Source organism: Numida meleagris, chromosome 4 (genome assembly GCF_002078875.1).
Source record: "Numida meleagris isolate 19003 breed g44 Domestic line chromosome 4, NumMel1.0, whole genome shotgun sequence".
NCBI lineage: Eukaryota > Metazoa > Chordata > Aves > Galliformes > Numididae > Numida > Numida meleagris.
Window position 1 is genome coordinate 51,970,769 of NC_034412.1, and position 21,634 is coordinate 51,992,402.

Sequence of the window (21,634 nt, forward strand, 5' to 3'; positions counted from 1 at the left end):
GCTTTTCATTTTGTGGAAATAAATTACTGCTCACATTCTGACATTTAAATTAAAGGATCTGCACTAAATCTCATGCACAACAATAAGAAATTAAGAGAGCGTTCCTTGCTAAACAAGCAGCATTGGATGCCCCAATCTATCATGCACTCTGCCCTCCTAAACCAGTTTACAAAAGGGCCAACATGCATTCAGGGCATTCTGAGCCTTGCAAAGGCCGAGGCCAAAGCAATGCAAAGCTTGCAGGAAACCCACAGCTGTTGGAGAGGACTCCTGGAAGCAGCAAGGCAGTGGGGTGCACTCAAGACCTGCTTTCCTTCTGCAACCCACCTGTTCACATCTGCCCTAGAGCAGCTCTTCTGAGTTGGATGCCCAAATACTGTCTGAAGTATCAACACAAGCAGATTGGAAATTTCAAATTGGAAAGATACTGAGGCCCTGGAGGGTGTCCAGAGAAGGGCAGCAGAGCCGTGCAGGGTCTGGAGCGCATAAGGGTCTTATGGGGAGTGGCTGAGGGAACTGAGATTGTTCAGTCTGAAGAAGAGGAGGCTCAGGGAAGACCTTACAGCTCTCTACAACTGACTGAAAGGAGACTGTGGCAAGGTGGGGGTCGACCTCTTATCCCAGGTAACAGCAATAGGATGACAGGTGATGGCTTTAAGTTGTGCCAGGGAAGGATCAGGTTGGATATTAAGAAAAACTTCTTCCCAGGAAGAGCGGTGGTGCATTGGAACAGGCTGCCCAGGGGAGGTGGCAGGTGTTCAAGAGCTGTGGAGATGTGGCACTGAGGAACATGGCCAGTGGGTGTGGTGGGGATGGGTTGGTGGTTGGCTGTGGTGATTCTAATGGTCTTTTTCAACCTTAACGACTCTATGATTCTAATGGAAAGGTGAGTGACAAGTAGCTTTTAGAAGAATTGCTTCAGACAGCACTGCCATACAGTGATTTCAAGAGTTGAAGTCAATAGGGAGCTACTCAATATGTATAGAGGGCTAAAGATGAACTATTTCAGTACTTCGAAAAAGCAAGCAGAGGTATTTCAAACTGATGCAAACCATAACAGAGATTGTTCTTCGTTCTCCTCTCTCAAGAATATTGGATTTTGCATCTCCTTTTGTGTGTGCACGATGTAATGAATTGTGCTGCAGCTTGCTGCGAGGCATTTACATTCCAGTAGGGCAATGTTCTCCAAGTTTGGTGCCAAACAACAGCTGTAATTTTAGATTCCCAAGGGAGAGCGAGTCTCTGGGTTGTACAGGAGGACGCAATTAAGTATGCCCAAGAGTGCGGAGGCCAGTGGTGTAGAACAGCTTGCGGCTTTGCTTGCAAATCCCTTTCATTTGCAGGGCAGGGTGCTGCTGAGCACGCGTTTCTTATTGGATGTTAGTCCAGCCCAGCTCCCCTTGCCTTCTGGAAATGGGCATTTTTCGAGGAGGTGCCAATCTGTGTGGGCTGCTCCCTGCTCCCGCTGCAGCACAGCAAAGCTGGCAGCACGGCTGTCTTGGCCGCTGGAGGGCATCCAAAGAAGCACAGCACTAATGCCGGTGTCTGTATGGCTGTGGCCCAGAGGCACGCAGGGCTTGTGGGGTGGAGGTGGGAGGGCCAGGCTCGAGGCCCCCTCGGTCTGAGGGCACAGCAAAGGGTTTGCTCATGCCCTGCTTAACTTTATTACTGTGTCATGGAGGATTACATATTCCAAATCAAATTCAGAACGTAACTGGATTTGGAGAAGGTAGTTCTCTTGTTTCCGAACAGAAAATACAGGAAAAAGCGATGAACATTTGAGCTGACTTTCAGATGTTAATATACTTAAGAGTAGTAGCATTTAAAATCTGAGTTACAAAGCAAAAAACAGAGTCAAAGATGCATCGTGGCTCCTCTCCAACTGTACGCTGAATACGCTGCAGTACAGTCAGAAAATGCTTTTGCACGAGCTTCTCTCGGCCACATGTGTAGGTTTAAGCACATTTCTGTGGCCATGGAACCCAGGCAAGGAGCATGCTCTGCTCCCCGGCGAGTGCAGCAGCTGGGCAAAGCCACATTGCTGCCTGCCCTCAGCTGTACCAAGAACTGTGCGGAGGGAGGAGGGGGGCAAACCAGGATATGTTATTTCTCCTTTTTGCTGGACTGCAGCAGATTAATGCTTATGTTTTTCGGGGGTGGAATACAAACTTTCGTTATAGTAATTGATTCTGTGTGGAAAAGAAAAGAAAGTTGAGGCTTGTTACAACTTTTCTTCAGAGCAAGTGATCTAGATCTAATCCCCTCTGTTTCATTTGAAAAAAGCCACTTACGTATCTGAACATACGAGTAAATTAGCATGTGCCTATGAATACTAATGCCGCATAAACTCCACTCTAAGCCTCTAAAAATGAATAGTACAAAGATAACTAAATGGGAACAGGGAAATTCAGAAAGAGTGTTAGCATTGTCCTTAGATGCTTTGAAAAAAAAATGCTTAACTTTGTATCAAAAATATTCAAATCAGAGGTTTTACAAGTTGGAAATTAACTAGAAAGACCTTTGTGTCTAGACTGCTAGTCGAAGATCCTGGTTTTGTTGCCAGAAAATAGGTATCAAAAACTGAATTGCATATGTAACAATCTGTGGAGGTTAATATTTTATACCATTTAAGCCAATTCAGCCAGAGAGAGGATTTTTTTTTTTTTTAAGTAGAAAGGAGGAAATGAAGCTTTTGATATAGTGAGCATTGCTTTGAAATGTTTTTGCAGATTTCTTATGAGTCGCCTCAGTAGCCATGCAGCAACACTACTCACATAGGAACTAAGCTTTCCTCTCCTTCTTTCAGAACAGACCTGGAGGTGTACAAGAAAGGGCCCTGGGGCCAAAAGGCACTGGTTGAGTAATGCAACCACGATACTACCTCCAGCCCCTACAAATAATGATACCTGTTTATTCTCCAGAGGGCTGCTCTAATAGAGCGAGAGCAGCATTTTTATTCCCACTGTGAACGATGATAATGGAGAAGCTTTAGGGCAAGTGAGGCACCAAGACAACATAGGGATTGGTAAAAAGAGGAACTAGAAATGCCTGAACTAGGATGACCATCTTACTGGGCATATAGAATCCATGCTCTTACCAAGACCATCACCATGTGGATTGGACATAGCTTCATTTGGGCTGATGGTTGGACTAGATGATCTTAGCGGTCTTTTCCAGCCATAAAGATTCTATGATTTTATGAAGTTGAGGGTTACAGTGATTGTCATGGTTCAGTGCGAGAGGAGGTGACATCCCCACTGGCACTCAGGCATGATGCTGACTGTTTTTCTTCCCTTCCTTAGTCCCCATGCTTCACGTTCCTGGCACAGGCCATTCTCTTATAACTTGGCCATTTGGGGTAGGATCTTGCAAGAAAACTCTCCCATTGTGGGTGCTAGCGAGTGTATCAGCAAGCAGTTGGAGGCTGGACAAAGAGAGCAAAGGGCCAGACTGTGCAACCAGTTCCATCTCTCACCATGCAAGGGGAATGTTGGTGGGACCCCCTGCTCTTTTAGTGAGATGACAACCATAATCAACGAGAATGGCAACATCTCTCTTACTGCAGAGGATAGTTCCCCATCGCTGAGGTCGGGAGCTGTGTGAGAGGAATTTCAAGGACCTCTGGTAAACACAGAAATAGATGAAGAAGCCCATTCAGAAAGCAGTACTGTTAACAGCTGGATTTTCAAATGTATTGTTGGAGAAGGGGAAAGGATCGAACGCCCGCAGGAGCATGGAGTTGTGACATTGCAAGCTGCGATGTTTCGTGCTCTGTCGGTATCTGTGAAATGAAACAGCCTCACCAGCAGGGTTTATTGCTAGGGCCCGATTGCCACAGCACGAGAAAATCTGTCCTTAAAAGAAAAGGAAAAAAGAGGTTGCTTTTTTCCTCTCCATCCCCAGGGCTTCACACACAAGTCTAACAAGATCAGTGCCCTGCCAGTGAAACCAGTCCTCCTCCATACGCCGGCTCGCCTGTGTTAAATGCCTCTGAGACACTTAACCTGCTGGATCGCCTTTCTGCAGACACCTGCCCGAGCTGCAGACTAAACAAACAGGGATTCTCAACCGCACACAACTTGGCCCCTTTCAGCAGGGCTCCCATCTGTTAAAAAGCCATTGTCTGAGAAAGTGTTCAGCTAGCTGGGGAGGTAGAGCTATTGCGCATTGAGCTGCCCCGCTCCCCATAAAAGTCCTCTTTAGCATTTTCTTTTCTCCCCAGTTTCCATCGCCTGATTTATTCATTGGTTTCACCTCCTCTCCCCTCCCCCTGTGGTTCATAAGGAGGGCCTCGTTGTCTTCTGTACCTCGGGGGTCATGTCTTTTCAGTCACCAGGACAATACCCGCTGCTGGCATCTGCTTCCAGATCCAATCAGCCATACTGTGATCACATCCTGCCAGAGAATTGTTCCTTCTTTTGCTCGGCTTTGTTGCCAATTTCATGCCATGTATTGCTCCATGTTTTGTGCTTCATGAAGCTGTCACTGGCATAAAAGTGGCCTGACCAGGGTCGTAGTAAAAGGGGTGGGAATGAAACATCCACCAAAATGTTGAGCGGGCCACCCACCGGCCGCATGCACCCCCGCGCACACGGACGGGCACGCAGACGGCCGGAGTCCCACAGTGCCTAGCCAGCGTCCTGCTGAGCTCCATGGCTCACTCGAAGGAGTGGGATTACGTTTACCTTGCTGCAGGCTGGGCACCATGCACAAACCCAAATCTCTAAGCGGAGTAAGTTGGGCCAGTAGGGCCCAACGTCCCTTACAGAGATAGTTTTGCTTCTTTTGCAAAATTACATGAAGTCAACAGAAGGCATTTGTTTTGACGTAAGGAAATGGGGACAAAACCGCTCTCTGTTTTGTACCTGGGTTGGATTTTCTTTCTGCGTGTTCCATTTGTTGTGGGTGGTTTCTGTTGTGGGACAGATCCATCCCACCCCACATCCCTCTGTTGGCTGAGTGCACGCGGGGTTCTCAGATTTGCTCCCTGCCCATCAGAGCAGCCAGTAAACCTCAGGGCAGGGGCTCGTCCATCCCAGAATACAAAGCGAGTCCAGGCAGGGTCAGGGGGCTTCTCCCCTGTCTTTCTGGGGGGAGCCAATTCACCATTCTCTTTCTTTTGCCTCACTGCTGTCACTTCCATTCACATTTGGTACCACCTTCCCATGCTAATAACCCAATTGAAATCAATAGAGCTGTTCATGGAAGGCAAAGAATGGAGAGGGATATGCTTGCCCCCCTCCCACTTGGTGCCACGGGGCTTGACAAGCGGGTCGGAGACACCCGCTCTTCCCACGAGGTGACACCAGCACCAGCAGCTTCCCACACACGGCCAGTGGACAAACATGCTGCTTCTGGCATTTTCCTGGGCCCCTTGCGTAAGATGTCACCACGACATCGGCTGGGGTTGTCCTCAGGGCAGGGGCACACGTGGAACTTGAGAGACCCTGCGGACCTCTGCCACAGAGATCAATGCAGAATGAGGTGTAAAGGGAGGCAGTTAGACCCCATGGATCTCTCCTGTGGAAGTAGCGCTCCCAGAGTACAACTTTGCAGGTTCTGAGGAGCCCAGGAGAACTTCACAGCCCTGGGCCCTCAGCCCTGAGTTTCGTGACTGGAGGGAGAGCTCGGGGAGCTGCTGCTCATGGCCACTTTGGGAGCACGCAGGGATCACAGGAGGCTGCTCACAATTTCTTCCGCGTTAACTGGGTTTTATTTCTTTTTAGTCACGACATTGACCTCGCAGCGAGAGAGAGGGGCTGGAGACAGAGCCGTGTGTGTGTGGGGTGTGCATGCGTGCGTGTGTTAAACAATTTCGTGGACATCTGTCATGCACAGTTAACTTTGCATTGCTGCATTTTAAGTTGCAGGCCCAGGCTTGGCCGTCAGTGATAAAGTAGCTGGCAGTTTTCAAAAAGCCACTGGATAACAGAGCATGAATCATAAAACACACTACTGTGTAGCAATATCCAAGTTCATTCAGCGCAATGAAACCATGCAGAGGACCTTTATTCCCGGCTAATTATGTGGAAACGCCTAAGACAATAAAGCATCTGGTGGTCTTTCTTCCCCATTTCAATTTTTCTCAATATTGTGACAGGGGAAGGCATTGTGCCTTTCCCAGGGTAGTTGCTGTGAAGAGGAGTAAAAGCAAGGGTCAGGGAAGAGCAAATAGATGAATTTATAACTTTCTTTTTATTTATTCCTTTCCCATTGTTTCTCTGGAGACTCTTCCTTTAGGGTTGTATTTCCAAACCACTATTCTCACTACGCTCTGCCTGAATACTCTTTTTTTTTTAATACCACCCAAACTGCCAAGCCGCTCTGTGTTGGCCTTTTTTTTTTTTTCTTCTCTTCCCTTCTCTAGATGCTTCCAAGATTTGAAACCCAAGCCTGTGATCTCCACTGAAGCCTAGGTATTAGAAAAAAAAAAAAAAGAGATTTCAGAAGCACAGAAATAAGCTGTGTTTGGCTGAGCAAGGATAGAAAGTGCTTGGTTTGGGGTGTTTCTGGTTGGTTTGGGATGCATATGTGTTGGAGCAGCTCCACAACTACATCAGGCTCATTTCTGTGTACAAAATGTGGGTAAATTTGCCAATTCGATAGGGAAGACTTAGCAAACTTGAAATAATCTCATAGCAAATCATTTCTAGGCTGTGGTCTGACCCATTAAACTATTCTTCCCTCTCTCTTAGGCCACGTAAGGTTCTCACAGGTGGGTGCTCAGAAAACTTCTCATTTTTTATTTCAGAACAAAGCACACTAGCTTGATTCTCAACCTCCTCCATCAGACTATAGAACATTTTTTTCCTTTCTAGACTTATAGCCATGAGGACAAAAGGAATGAACGAGCTGCCTTCAGATTATGCTAAGCAGCAGAAGTGGAGGTGCATGTCGATTTTGGGAGCAGAAGGATTTCCCGTGTTGCTAGAGAGGTGTCTGTTTAAAGGTAACACCTTGTAAGTATTAAAATAGGTTTTGCTTGATTTGAATGCTGCTGATTACTGTCCTCCTGTGACAAAAGCTGCAGGAGGAGGCTGATTGGGCTCTTTGCTAAGATTCCACCTGCTTTGGTGAGATGTGGTGGAGCAGGGTGCTCACGGTATGTCCCATCTGAAATGGCTGGTAAATGGGAACAAGCAGGTTCTCTGGGAGGCTGCTCATCTCAGGCCAGGTCCAGCCTTGCACATAGGCATGGAGGTGATGAAGCCTGAAAACTCAGCTTACACTCACCAGTTTGGTTATTTTTTTTATTTTATTTTCCCAGCCCTGCAGCACTGGTGAAGAAACTGCATCCTGGTGTTAGATAAAGGAAAGAAGAAAGAAGACCAGAGAGGAAGGTAAACCACTTAAAGTGTAGAATCATCCCTCACGTGGTTTTAGGCTATGTCCTCTCTTTAGAGGGTTTTCAGCTGATGCAGTGGTATTGGAGGACTTTGCAGCAATTTAGCCTGAAAGCACTCACAAAAGTGTGTTTCATCCTGTAAGTAATTGCAGTTTGCACAGCATGGCTCAGCTTGACTGTGACAAAATGAGCTCTAGGGAAGGAGTTGTGTAGCAGAGACCAAATGTACCAGGAGAAGCAGACACAGAAATATTTGGATAAGCAAGAGTTGTGTGTAGTATGTATCCAGGGAACATAGAGATGGAAGTGTAGGGATGAACTCCTGAAAGAGCATGTGTGAAGTGATGTGTGCTGTAAACAGGAGGAAGCAGGATGACCAAGGGAGAGTGCATCTGACTGGTGCAGCTCAAGGCTGAATTTCACCCACGGAGTGGGTGAAGGAAGAGTTCCCACAGTGGGAGTTTATTCCTAACACTTGAAAAGAACAGACTACATCAAAACTGACATCTCTGGGACACATGTTAAGCAGTATTTAAATTTTAAATAGGAGCCTTGTCCTGTTACTGGACTGGCTTTACATCACACATAGCACCCACCTGAAACATGAAGTAGAGAGAGGCAGAAAACAAAAGTAGGAAAGGGAAACAAAAAGCAGAAGTAGGAGGAAATAAGCAGAAATAATCATGTGAACTGCAGCTTTGCAGCCAAATGAGGTTTCTTGCCTTCAGCTCAGGAATCCAGGCAAATATTAGCTGTTTCATAACAGCCGTTTCATTTGCTCTACTCCACTCTTCTGAGTTCCACCAGTAGACGTTCAGTAAGGTTAACTGGCACCCAAAGGTGTAGCAAATGTTTGATGGCCTTGGATGCATGGAAAGCTGTACAAACCACGGTCTAAAAATGTCTGGGAGCAGACAGGTGGAAAAAGCAAAAAAATTGAATTTGTTGAAAGTGGAGCATATGCTGATTAGTGTGGACGAGAAGGCTACTCAAATATTCAATTTCACATTGTTATGGTACTGTCTTGGGATAGCTAGAATTTCTCATTGGGGTGCAGCATGGTGGAGTGTCTATATCTGAAAAGGTCACATTTCCCAATCATGCTGTGGAAAAATGTTCAGAAGTGCCCATGTCACGTTAGAGGAATACAAATGTTTTAAGAGTGTGCAACAGATGCCTGCTCAGAAATGCTAGCGTTTGTGCAGAAATGTTGCCCCGATGTGCTAGGATTGGAAACAGCGTAGCAGGAGGCTGTGATTGCTCAAGACAATTGCGCGCTGAAAAGCACCGTGGCACCTGGTTTTGTGTGCTGAGTGGGAGTGCGTCTCTGCTAACAAACCCTCCTTGGAGAACTGAATCCTAAATGTGTTTCTGTGCTTATCCTCCCACTGCCTCTCTGAGCAGTTACAGGTTTCAATTCGTTCATCCTCTCCTTTTGTCTCCTGATCCACATCCGTCCCAGTGAGCAGTTGCCATTCGTTACTACATAATTTTGTGTCACGCAGGCTGTGATAGTAATTACAGTCCCTGCCTGGGAGACTCAGGTGTAAGAGCCAGTTTGCTTGCCGGAGTGATCCTCAGGTGATTGTTTTGCTGTGATGTATTTATCAGCTCCAGAAAGCTGCTCTGAAGGGAAATGAAAACTCCACAAACCCGAGCCAAATGGCATTACCTTCCTTCAGTGGGCCGAGGAAGGCAGGTTCATCTTAATTATTTATGATGGAATGTATGGAATACCTCTCTGGTGATGATACACGTCTCATTTGCACAGACAGCATCTCGTGCGGTCTCATTAACAGCCACACGGTGCTGTGTTCACTTACACCATGTCAGCTTTAAAAGCTCAGTGGTTTTCAGGTAACTTTCTGTAAGGGTGATTTCGGATAACCTGAATACTTAATCCTTCTGCATGTTTGTCAAAAGGAGGCTAAGCCATATGAAATGTCTTACACGTGGTCCTTTGGTAAGTAAACATGCTGTGGGCAAAAAAAAAGAAAAAAATAGGTTAAACCAAAATAAAGTGGGTAAATCATTTCTGAGACAGAGCAGTTAAAACTATAAGGGCGTGCCCAGAGAAGCTGTGGATGGGGATCCCAGGGGGTGCTCAAGGCCAGGTTGGATGGGGCCCTGGGCAGCCTGAGCTGGTGGTGGCAACGAGCCCACGGCAGGGGGTTGGGGCTGGGTGGGCTATAGGGTCCTTTCCAACTCAACCATTCTGTGTGTCTGTGATTCTTAAGCTATTAGAAAGTTTCCTGGTGTGCTGGAAAGGCGCTCTCATGTCAGCGTAATGTCCAAACACTTTATAAATGCACAATGGAAAATATCCCCATGAATTATTAGGTGTTGGAAGTTACTTGATAGAGATTTCTGTTGGCTTTTTTTTTAGGGCCACAAAACTCTGGTAATTCCTTCTCCCTTTGGGGAGACTTGTGCTGAGGTTCCTGTGCAAAACCAGCACAGCTGTAGGAATTTTGAAAGCCGTTTGCTATCATCTCCGCAGACAGGCTTCTGGCATGGATGAATTAGCACAGCTGCCATCTAAGATGTGATCTAGTTCACATGGGCGTCAAAAAAGAACAGCTTCAGTTTGTTAACGCTTTCCATGAACAAGTGACTAAAAAGAAATAATGTTGTTTAAACATTTAACAGTTAGTTTCCCGAGTTTTGACATTTATAAATCAATTCACTATTTTCATTATTGTTCTCGTGTTCTTGCTCTGTGTGAACTTGATTCCACCTTAATGATTTGTTTGTTTTTATCTAGTCTTCAACAACTCTGCTGGATGCTGCTTTTCTGTTTAGAAATGGGATTCCATACTGCATCAACCCTGTGATCCTGCTGCTCGTGTGCTACTTGTGAGCAGAGATATAAACATGCTTTCAGTCCAGCATTTTATTTACAAGGAAATTGGGCCAAATTCCTCCTTTGTGAACTGAAAAAATCGCTCTAGATCATACGTGTCCAACCCGCTATTTACGCTTTAATAAAAAAATATATTTAAAAATAAGTACATACATTACATACATGATTAACAACATTATGTATTTTATATGTGGCCTAAGACAATTTCCCATCACACAGTGTGGCCCAGGCAAGCTAAAAGGTTGGACACCCATGCTCTAGGCTGTTTAGGGGGGAAAAAAAGAGTGAAAAGAGGTTCCGTGTTTTTTAACATTGCTGTGTTTTTTGCTCATAGTTTTGGAAAAAAGTTATCTATGTGCCATGAAATCAAAGCAAGGGGAAAAAAAGCAACTCTCAATATCTCTTCTGTCCAGCAGTGAGAAATCCCTGTCCTTAGCTGGGCTTATGATAAACTCTTGGAAAGGAGAACTCATTCTTCCTTTCTGATTTACAGAGCAATACTAGAAGTCCATGAACCAAATCCAGGTCTACTGGCCAAGTTATACATCATAAAGTTTTGTAGTGCTAGACTGGTGCTGCCCAAGCAGGCTTGGGTCTGGCTTGTTCTCCTGGGCATTTCCCCATCCCCACCTTGAGCTCTCTTCTAAAAAAGCACTAATATGAGCTGTAGGTGACATTTGGAAAAGTAAAAGTCAGCTGGATACCCACCAGCTCAGGGCCTTGGTCTCTCTTGGGCACTGATCCATGAAATGAGCCACAGGTGTACCCTGGTGGGAGGCTGGCTCTGTTGTGCCCTGGCTACAGCTGTGGGCTGTCGGTGCCTAACCAGTTCCTCATGGGAACCTGACTGCTCTTGGAGGTTATTTCACCAGTGCTTCAGGCAAGAGCGGGGCTTTGGCGTTAAGGTGAAAGTCTTTAAGTGTGGGGACTGCTATGTCTCTGTGACCACCCCCCTGCCCAGGAGAAGGCTGCTGAGGGACAGGGGGCTCTTGTGTGCCTGTGAGAGAATATCATGGCTCCTGGTGACATGAGGCTGCCTGGAGAGAGCTGGCTGTGTCCAGATTTCTTTCTTCTCCCAGTAAGAAAACCAACTGTAAGTGAGCAAACGACAGGGGTGTGGGTTTCTGCATAGCAAACGGGGAGAAGTTGCTGTGTGCTGCTGCTGGATGTGCTCGCATTGGTATTGCTCTTAACATTTAGTTCCCTGAAGTACCTCAGCTGACCTAACAGGCTTTGTGTAATCGCGGTGCATTGCTCTCGCGTTTCTCTCATGTCTTCATTCTCTGCTGCTTAACCTCTTCACCCTCGCCCCCATCTTTGCCTTCTTAAGGTTCGTTGCCTGCTGCGCTGCTGCTAGAAATCACTCTGCTCTCACTGTCAGCTACTTACTTACTTCTAAATCACTTCTTTTATTTCCCTTCTCAGATTCCTTGTAAAGGAACGTATCTGCCTGTGTGTGTTCTTGTACATTTTCCTTCCTGCTGTTTGCCTGACAATATTTCTGTCAGAAACTGGAGGATTATTTTATGGCACTCTCTACGTTATCTCCTATGACATATTGTGGATGTTGCTTTTGTGTTGTGTGAGCACTGCCGTTGCTCCTCTTCTCCATGGTCATATTTTGTACTTTTGATAAATGGTACAAAAACAACCCCTCGGCTTGAAGGAAGCCTTCACGTATGCCCTACCTATGAAGGTGCCAGGCAGAATGTACACTTGTGCCAAACTTGCTCTGTTTTTCTTCCTTTCTGTTGAGGTTTCAGTGGGGAGCTCCCCTCCTTTAGTTTGAAACTATTTCCCCTTCCCCTCTTAGAACAGGCTCTGTTAAGAGTCGGTCCCCTTCTTTGCCACTGCCCCCCTTTAGATACTGAAAGGCCGCTCTCAGTCAGGTCTCCAGGCTGAACAGCCCCAGCTCTCAGCCTGTCCCTGTAGTGAGGTGTTCTATCTCCGCTGTTCAAAGGTATAGCAGGTCCAGAGTGTCAGAGCACTAAGTCGCAAAGATGCGTGTGCTGAGTTGGTCCGTGTAATACTGGAATCTGCCTTCTGCTGTCTTTTAGGAACGCAGCCCTGTGCAGAAGTACAAGGTTTTCGGGGTACGGATCTCGTGCCCTTCCTCGTGTGTGCAGGGTCGGGGCTGGGAGCTCGTATCCCCCTGTGCCCCCCGTTCTCCCCAGCTGTGCCCATCCTGGGGGGCCTCCGAGGAGGAGGATGAGCGATGCAGCCGGGCAGGACGGCTTCAGGAGAGTCTTTTATCAGGTGCATCTCCGTTTTTCGAGTGCCTATCGCGTCGCGCAAACTGCTCTTGAAGAGCCCTCCATTTACCCTCTCCCCTAATTAAATGTGCACTTCATTAATGTAAATTGGGGGTTTAATGCTCTTGTTGAAATTCTGAAGAAAGTGCTATGGCCTCGCGAAATGCTTAAGCATCATTGCAAATTAGATTAGGGACCAAGAAAGGCAGTAAAATTAGAATGATAATGGTTGATGTGGCTTCCTGACAGGCGTGACTATTCAGGGATCAATGGGATGGAGAACAGTTTCCCCCAGCCGAAAGCGAAAGGCAGGGACAGACGTCAGCCTACAGATGTGGCTTTTGGAAGCTCTTTCAATTAGTTTAATTTGGTAAATGGTGGGGATTTAGAGGCTCTTAGCCAGTCACACAAGACAAGAATACATTGAAATGTTTCTCGGCTTTTTAACATAAAATAGGATCGGCTCCATTTGCATTTCTTAACGTGGCTGGGGGTGGGGGAGAGAAGGGCTGTGCGTGGCGGTGGCGAACCGCCTCGGGGCAGGAGCGGGGCCGGGGCGGGGCCGGCAGGAGGAGCGGGAGCTCCGCGGAGCCCGAGCTGTGCGACCGCTCTCTCAATTTCATTAGCACTAAATTCACCTTTAGAGAAATGTAATTTTTAAAAACTGCTCGACTTGGCAAGGGCACCGGCTGAAAGATCAAGTTACTGTTTGTAAATGCCAGACGGGAATTAGTTTTGCGGCGTGCTTGTCCTGACTTTATGGAAAACTATCCCAAATATTGACTCTTTTTTTTTTTTCCTCTCTCTCTTTATTTATTTATTTTTTTTTTTGCATAAAGCCTCTTTTCCTTTGTGCAGCCTCTGCCCGGTGCCCGTAGCTGCTATTTTGAGTCCATCTGAGGTTGTCTGAGTGCGCTGCTGTGTGGGCGCTGTTAGGGCTTTGCTGCCTCCTGGAGAGCTTGCTGAGCTCATGGAGCAGCTGCTCTGGGGAGCTTTGATGGAAAGCCGGGAACTGGGTCTGGCTTCAGCTATACTCTATAACTTTTTACTGTGGAAGAGAGGAATGGGCAGCTGTGCTGTGCTATACTTGAATAGAGAGAGAAGGAAGTTTAAGAAGTGTGTCTTATTTAAGAGAGGAATGGCAAGGGGGCTGCCTACCAGCACAAGCTGGGTGACTTGTCCTAAGCATCCTCTACACAGTCGGCAAATGTTGTGCTGTGGTCCGATCTCCCCATGCCCCGTGAAGGAGCAGCTTCCCAGTCTGTGCGGGGACAGTGAGGTGCGGCCCTGTGCATCCTTCTCACTTATTCAGCTGTTAAAGCAGCTTAAACCCTTATAAGAACATTAACATTTGGGTGCCAATACCAGCTTGACCTTTATTCATAAAGTGCAAAGAGTTGGAAGTAGAACAGATTGGTTGCCAGCGATTGCCTTTTATGTGCAGTTTAGAGGCTTTGATTTCTCTCCCCTTTCTTCCTTTAATCTGACATCACTGCCTTGAATATGTTTGTGCTCTAAGTAAACAGGGCCAGCGCAGGCCTCCCTTTTTTGAAGAGCTGTGTGTGTGAGAGAGAGAGGGAGGTGGGGGCCGAGGTGCCTCAAAAAACAGTTTGCCTTTCGAATCAAGCAGCTTAAGAATAGACGGGATACGGGGCCTGAATGGGGCTATGCACAGATCTCCAAACTGAGCTTCACGCGAGCTTTGGCCGGCCCCTCTACTAATGCCCAGTTCCCTGTGTATGTGGAGAATGAGAATGTGAGGATTTGCATCAGCTCTCCTGAACTTCTTGCTCCATTATGTCCACAAAAGAGAAACTGAGGAGAGCACTACAAAAGCTAGGTATCTGAAATTGCTTCACACTTGTCCCCAGCCACTTGGCATCTCTAGCACTCAGGTAGAAGAGATTCCTGTGGCTAGGCATAGTTTTGTTACTTTTGGTGGTGTTTTTACACTCATGATAGAAGATTTTTCCCTTTTTTTTTACCCATTCTCTGTAGCAATAGTCAAGTTGTAGCCAGTTCTTTTTGAGAAACCAAGCCTTTGGCAGACACATGGGGAGGAGCCTGAGAGGAGGTGGGTAATTGCAGAGCAGATGGAACATGTCATCTGGTGTCTCACCACAAACAACTGACGGCATTGTTGCCTGACCTTGTCAAAGCCATCATGCAACTGAGGCTCCCTGGCCTTCATTCTCAGCGGTGTCAGCCTCCCCATAGCTTGTGCAAAAGTAGACTGCAGCACCCACAAGTTTCAGAATTATTTGGGCTTGTGGCTCTGTCCTTGAAGCATTTTACAACTTTTACTAAACAGCATTTTGATGGCTTTGTTCATAGGACGCTTCTCTTCCACAAATCCTTCAAACTCGTGTCCAAGTATACTTGGTTAAGGTAGCAGACTTCGATCCATTCTATGTATGTGTAACAAATGGTAGAGCCTACAGAGCTGCATCAAAAACACTTCAAATGAATCTGTCCATTAGGTGTCATCCAGCATCTTCTCTGATGACCCTGATAACCTGTCTTTGATGGAAACATCTTCTAGATCCAGCTTGTTCTTCTCTCCATCTTGGTCTGGAATGATTGAGAGTTGGAGGCTTCCTTGCTTGGGTCGGCACAGCAGCACTTCCCCCTGCGGTGGCGTTCGTCTTTATTCTTGTCATAGACCAGGAGTCCTGCCTCATCTCATACATTAGCCTGCCCAGTGTCTTCTGGCCCTGTGCAGAATCTCAAGCAAGCCTTGACACAAAGCATTCATTTCACTAAAAGCGTGCTTTTGTACTGACAAAATATATCTCTATAGCAGAGGGAAGGCTTGAATGAACATTTTGAGTCTTACCCGTCTCAAGCCATTAGCTGAATTGCTTAAAGAAATCCCCTGACAAGTGTAATTGCTGGTTTTGTGTTACAGAGCTTCATGATATTGCCCACAAGAAGAAATTCTTCTACAAAAGCCCCTTCTGTTTAATAAAGTAATTTGTTCCAGTAACAGTGATAATAAAATTGCTGAAATGAAACAGGATTGTTCAATGAGGACCTGAATCCAATTTGCTGTGCTAGTACGATTACACTTTTATCTCTGTGTTTACTCATTTGTAGAATTGCTACCAGACTTTTTATATGTAATTAATAGGATTAATGGTTCCCCTGACGGCAAAGGCAGCACCCAGGAGTACAGCACCTTATTTTGCATGCCAGTGACGTGTCACCCTGAAGTAAAGTGTTGCCTTAGGGTGCAATGCAGAGTAACAGGCTGATTTCCTAACCTTTTTCTTTCTTTTTTTTTTTTTTTTCTTAACAGGTTGGAATCTCTTGTGAAATTTGTCTTGTTAGCCCAAAGCATGGTTAAGTATTACTTCTGTACTGTTGTAAGGTCAGAAGGGTTGCTCCTGATTTGCTGCTAAGAACAAGTTTACCTGTATTTCCTGTAGGGGGAAAAAAAACATCTGTTCTAGTAGTTGAAAACAGCTATGCAGCAATTAACATAAAAAAATAATTAAATGTTTTCTGCTCTTTGCGCATTTGGAAATCACTCACACCGGACTTAGGAGCTGTAGAAAAGTATTATCACAGCTTAATGGAGACTTCAGCATCTGAGTGTCAATAGAGACACATCTACACCAGGCTTTTTCTCTTAGGGAAATCTGTGGAGGGTCAGGAGAAGCACCCAGCGTGCTGATGTGACCCAGGGCTTACTGCAGCTCTAGGGTCAAAGGCAGCGTGCATCATCTCCAGTGCCAGCTAAGCAACGCTACCTCTGTCCAGTTTGACACATGTAAGGTAGTTGGCTTCACTGCTTACAAGGGAAGTAATGTCTGCCAGATTCTGTTCCTCCGTTTTCTGACACTCTACCACTTCAGAAACTACAAGGCTTATACTTGGGCCTCTAAAAGTGGCAATATTTTGGGGCTTTGGTAGCAGAAGTGACCAATGATACAGAAAATGAGCAGAGAAACTAGTTGATCTTGCCACAAGATTACGTTAGGTGCAGAGCTTGAATGCTATATCCATCATGTGGCACAAACATCTTGAGCTCCTTCTGAGGCAATGCAGACGTTCTCTGTGGAGTTATTAATGCTTGCTTGCATCCCATTGGCACCAGTGCTGCCTTCACCACTGCCCACGCACATAGGCGGGACAAGAGCTGGCAGTGCAAGCACGCAGTCAAGGGATTTTCAATCTGGAGACAAACTGAGAGTCCTTCTGACATACTATTAACCCAAGGCTATGAGCATGTTTCACTTAAAGCTTGACAGATTAACCTGTTAGGTGTGATTAAATGCCTAGATTTGCTGAACTTAGTCTCTATTTAAGTTCCCACACTTGGGCCAGACCTCTTGAGAGCTGTGTTCAGTGCTCACTGCTGATGGCACTGAGCATGCAGGCTGTGCACATCAGGCTACATGGTGCTTGGAAGAGTGCGTGTGCTCTTATCAGATGTTTCTGCAGTTCCTGGGGAAACTCGCTAACAGTACAGATGTACAAGAAGTTGCAGCGGTAATTAGGCAACTTAAAACAGTCATATCTCAGCAAAGATAGGAAATAGGGAAGCAGTGTGATGATGCGGTAGCAGAGAGCATTAGATAAAGGAAGCAGGAAAATCATTCACATAATATGTATTTTACTGCAAATTTGATCAGGTTAACTCTTTGAATCTAAGTTGCTGATAGTTTCTCCTGATGGAGAACCTCTTGGCCCAGAGAGGCTGCTGATGCTGTGGTACTATTGCAGGATGTGCCACAGGAGAGCCCTGCTCATGTTTGGTGTTAGAGTGGATGAAAAGATCAGAAGTAATATTAACCCAGTGAGGATGGGAAAAACGCAGAAAGTCATAGGGGGTAGACAGGATTAAAAAAAAAAAGGGAGGAAATGAAAAAAATCATAGAATGGCTTAGGTTGGTGGGGACCTTAAAGATCATCTAGTTCCATCTCGTTGCTGTGGGCTGGTTGCCCAGGGCCCCATCCAACCTGGCCTTGAGCCCCTCCAGGGATGGGGCATCCACAGCTTCACTGAGCAGCCTGTGCCAGCACCTCATCACCCTCTAAGTAAAGAATTTCTTCCTAACATACAACCCAAATCTCTCCTCTTAACTTTCTTGTAAGTACTGCCTTCTCACTTCCTGGCTACAGGTTGCTTGGTCTGCCCTATTGATAGAAACAGGCTTTTACCATTTGATCAACCAGTAAAATGTAAATATTCTGGCTAAAAAAAAGAAAAAAGATACCCTGAGGTGGTTGATGTAGTATGCTGCAACAGCCAGAAAGCAATGTGTGCCTGTAAGCAAAATGATGTGTGTAAGATGTTACCTCATTACTAGTAAGAAAAATAATTTCCTCTGTACACTTTGCCTTTTGAATGTAAGTGGAGAAAATGCAGAGGCTTGTGAAAAGGTGTATGTCCCATTTGCTAACTGTGGTTCTGGGTGTGATCGGGTCAGATCACCTTTTGGTTAGTGCATCACATGTGTTTGTTGGGGTGAAATGAGGCATCTCAGTATGGAGTTTTGGGTGGCAGGAGAATTTGGTGTGTTGCTGCTTACACCAGGGTATTTGACCTGGAGCAAAGACCGTGTCCTTGTCCCTACTGTTGGGTTGGGTCTCTGGTGTGACCGGGGGCTGTGGCCAGTGGTGGGCTGCTCTTGTGAAGTGTGTTGGGGCCTCTCCCATTGACCCCTGGGGCTTTCCAGCTTCCCAAGCTTCATCCTTTCTGATCTGTACCTGAGAGCTCTTTGTCTCTCCAAAAGCCCTTATCATCTTGCAAAGAGCTTTGGGAACTGATTAAGGAAGCAGATCGTAGGATAAATAATGAATGCTTGGCCAGTGCTCAGCTGTGAGCTTTCTTGACAGACATTGTTGGACTGCAGTCAACCTAAAAAAACCCTTGAGAAATAGATTATTCACCATAAACTGTAATGTCTCTGTACCATGACACTTGGTAGGGAGTCTTACACAGCCCGTCTCAATCACTGTCCATGTCCCGATCGGAGAAGATTTCTGACTTATTGGAGCTAACTGCCAATATTTTTTCGTTTAGCAGTATAGCACTGTCAGCCTTGAGAGTTGATACAATGCTGCTCCGCTTGCCAATGCGTTCATACATCACGTGGCTCACTAACATTGAAATAAGATGGACTCGGTGGGAAGAGAACAGATTAATTTTGTGTAGGGCCTAATGCAGATCACACCAGGGCTGTGAAAGAGGGAGTGCTGTCCCTTTAGTCCTCCTGATGCAGCAGCCGACCTTAGGGCAGGGCATCACAGGACAGACCCTGCTTCTTGCCCTCGCTGGGAGGCTCCCGGCCCTCTGCCCACCCTGGCAGGAATGGATGAGCCGCGCGCAGTGAGATCAATTGTAAAAAGTGGAATTAGTCATTCTAAATCATGCAGCTGTGGTCGAAGGGAGCTCTCCTAAAAATCATTAAACAATCATGTATTCCTATTGATTTATTCAAAATACCTTGAGGGAAAGCAGATTAAACACAAGGTAAAAGTAAACTAATGCAGATTAAATGGATGAAGGATGGGCCGATAGTTCCCTAGGTAGTTTTTGTACTAATGAGAGGAAAATTATATGTACACTATTACCAGGATAAAAGGGTCTATTAGAGGTCTTTTGCCTGACATATTTATGTATTTCAAATACTAAGTAGCACAGTGAATTAGGTTTACCCTGGACATTTGTTATTTTTATTGCATCTCCAAGTGATAAACAGGGTTTTCTGTTGAGGGCAGCATGCTGGTTTGCTCAGAAGACACAACCCTATCTGCATTGCAAAATGCTGAGATGACTGTCGCATTTCAGATGCCATTTATTAGCAGTGCAACCACAGCTTTGCACCCACCTTTGAGAACTGTAGATGGTATTCAAAAAATGGGGGGTGCAGGTCTGTGCCAGTATTTGGAGCCACTGTCACCCCACCTTTCTTCCACTTTGTCTTCCCATGCTGCTCATCCCAAGTGATATTCATCCAAAAGCCACGTGACAGACAGGATGATGTGCTCACCATGTCACTTCTCTCCTGTCACATGCTTGCGGCACTGCACTAAACGATGACATTGTTAAAACACAGTGGGACTGTCGTCTTCTATGTGCTTCTGTGCAAGAACGGCATGTTCAGACCTCAGGGACAGCCGTATCAAACACAATTGGAAACGGGACTTGAAGCAATCGTATTTGACGCAATTCAATTCCAGCTTTCTTTTGGCCAACTGTCTTTACTTTGGTTTATAGAAGTGCCTGAACTCAATGGAGTCAACCACATTGGTCATTTCCAAGGACATGAAATGTTGAGAGTCACTTGATAGTTTTGCAGGAGCTGTGGGTTAACAGCAACAAAGCTGCTTCCTTCCTCAGGTAAGGACAGCCCTGCTGATGGCAACCTCATCACATTACACGGGCTATTTCTTGTTCTTCTGCATAGGCTCCGATGAGTACTTTACAAAGAGGTATCTCAGAGGAAATGAATACTGTGTAGGAAATGTCAGTGTTAAGAGACTGATCTGCAAAGCCAAAGCAATGTAAGAAAAAAAAAAGTACATTGTCTTTATTAAAACTGAGTACAAGTGTTTAGCAGCTCCAACATTTGCCTATATATGCATATATTGAGAAAGGTGTAAGAATGATCTTAACTTTTAAGGATTAGTCATGTAGCTAGTCTACTCTTCTAGTTACCACTTTTTAGAGTGGTCTATCTAAAGTAACCTACAAAACAAAACTACATCTGCAATGGCTGAATGCAGAGTTCAGAAATCACTCTGGCATTGTTAACTTCATTACGTAAGTTCCACTTCATTAAAAGATAGCTAAGTAAGCTATGGATGTTAATTGCTGAACTTCGAGGCTCTTATATCTCATTCTAACTTATGTACGTAATCCATAAATGGTGGGTGGTGTTGTAGTCTTTTCAGCCAGTACAGAAATATTTGCCCACCTGAGATTCAGAAGGAAAACGACAATAGAAGAAGCCATAATGATAGGGTAGGCAAGTCAACCAAGGGATGGGAAATGCTTTTTAAAGTAAGGGCTTCCTTAACTAGTAATATGTTTCACCAAGTTCTATACGTGTGCAGGAGCTTAGCATTGACACGCAGCCATGTGGGCAAACAGACCTCCCATCTGCCAGTATTTGGGAGCCCTCCTGTTGCTCTGTACTCCAGCCTATGGAGTGGGTGTGGGGGACTTGGGGCAAGTGAGCTGGCTGCAGCTGGAGCTGCACCTGGGCTGCCCAAAAACAGGAACATTTTTGTGATTTGAATGTAAATTTGCAACATTGTCTCCAGGATTCACTTCTGTTTTTAAAAGTGATTGTATTTTGCAGATTAGTCTTTAAGGCAAATATTTATTGGTTTCTGTGTAAGAAGTCTGCTTTACAGTGAAAGTCTGCGCTGTAACGGGAAGAGTAATAAAATCCAGAACAGCCTTGGCAGAAAGACACAATTATTTGCTGCCAAGACTTGTAGTGTGCCTATTACTTAAGAGATACAGTGGATATTCTTTGCCTAGATTGGATATAGATGGAGGAGACAGGCATTGCCTGGGTTCTGGTGAGTTGGTGCTCTGTTTGTCCAAGCATTCAGGTGTTCACATTGCTTGCGGGGTGAGGCTTCCTGTCAGAAGGATGGCACAATACCAGTGTCAGTCAGCAGCAGGGCAAGTGGAAGGATGCCGCTAGTTTTCTTGTCATTTATTTGTAACATTGAAAATACTTTGTCAAAATCATGTATTGGCCGTAAAGTGATCTTTGCTCTGCCTTGGCACCAGCAGAGAGGGTTTATTTCCATTAACTTTCATGTACAAGGTGTAGCCAGTAGCAGTTCCTAGAAGCACACTGAAAAATAGTATTTGTGTATGCAAATGCTTGGGATTTCTGGACACTTAATGGTCTGCAGAACATAAGGAGTCTCTCTTTCCTTATGCTGTGAGCCCCTGCAGCAGAACTTGGTACGGGATGGAAGCAGTGGCGGCTGCGCAGATGCAATGCCAAATGCCTCATGGTCTAAAATGAGCTTTCAGATAGCTGCAGGTGGTGCCAGCTGACAGAAGCAGGAGGGTAGCAGCGGTACTGCACAAACTGCAAGCAGGAAGCTGGCCAAGAGCCTCTGGGTCCGCCCTGTCTTGGGAAAAACACTCGGCTCCGTGCCGCTGCATAGGTCCGTCCAGGTTTCAGCCGGTGGAGA

The 21,634-nt window shown here is 45.8% G+C and overlaps 1 long non-coding RNA gene across 2 annotated transcripts in view; it reads left to right on the forward strand.

Moving 5' to 3' along the window:
- LOC110398663 overlaps positions 1-21,634 on the forward strand; it is a 72,008-nt gene that overhangs the window by 44,607 nt on the left and 5,767 nt on the right. For both annotated transcript variants that reach the window (XR_002438534.1, XR_002438533.1), the window contains 2 exons: positions 6,819-6,959; positions 7,268-7,340. This is a non-coding gene — a long non-coding RNA (uncharacterized LOC110398663). The remainder of the gene's footprint in view (positions 1-6,818; positions 6,960-7,267; positions 7,341-21,634) is intronic.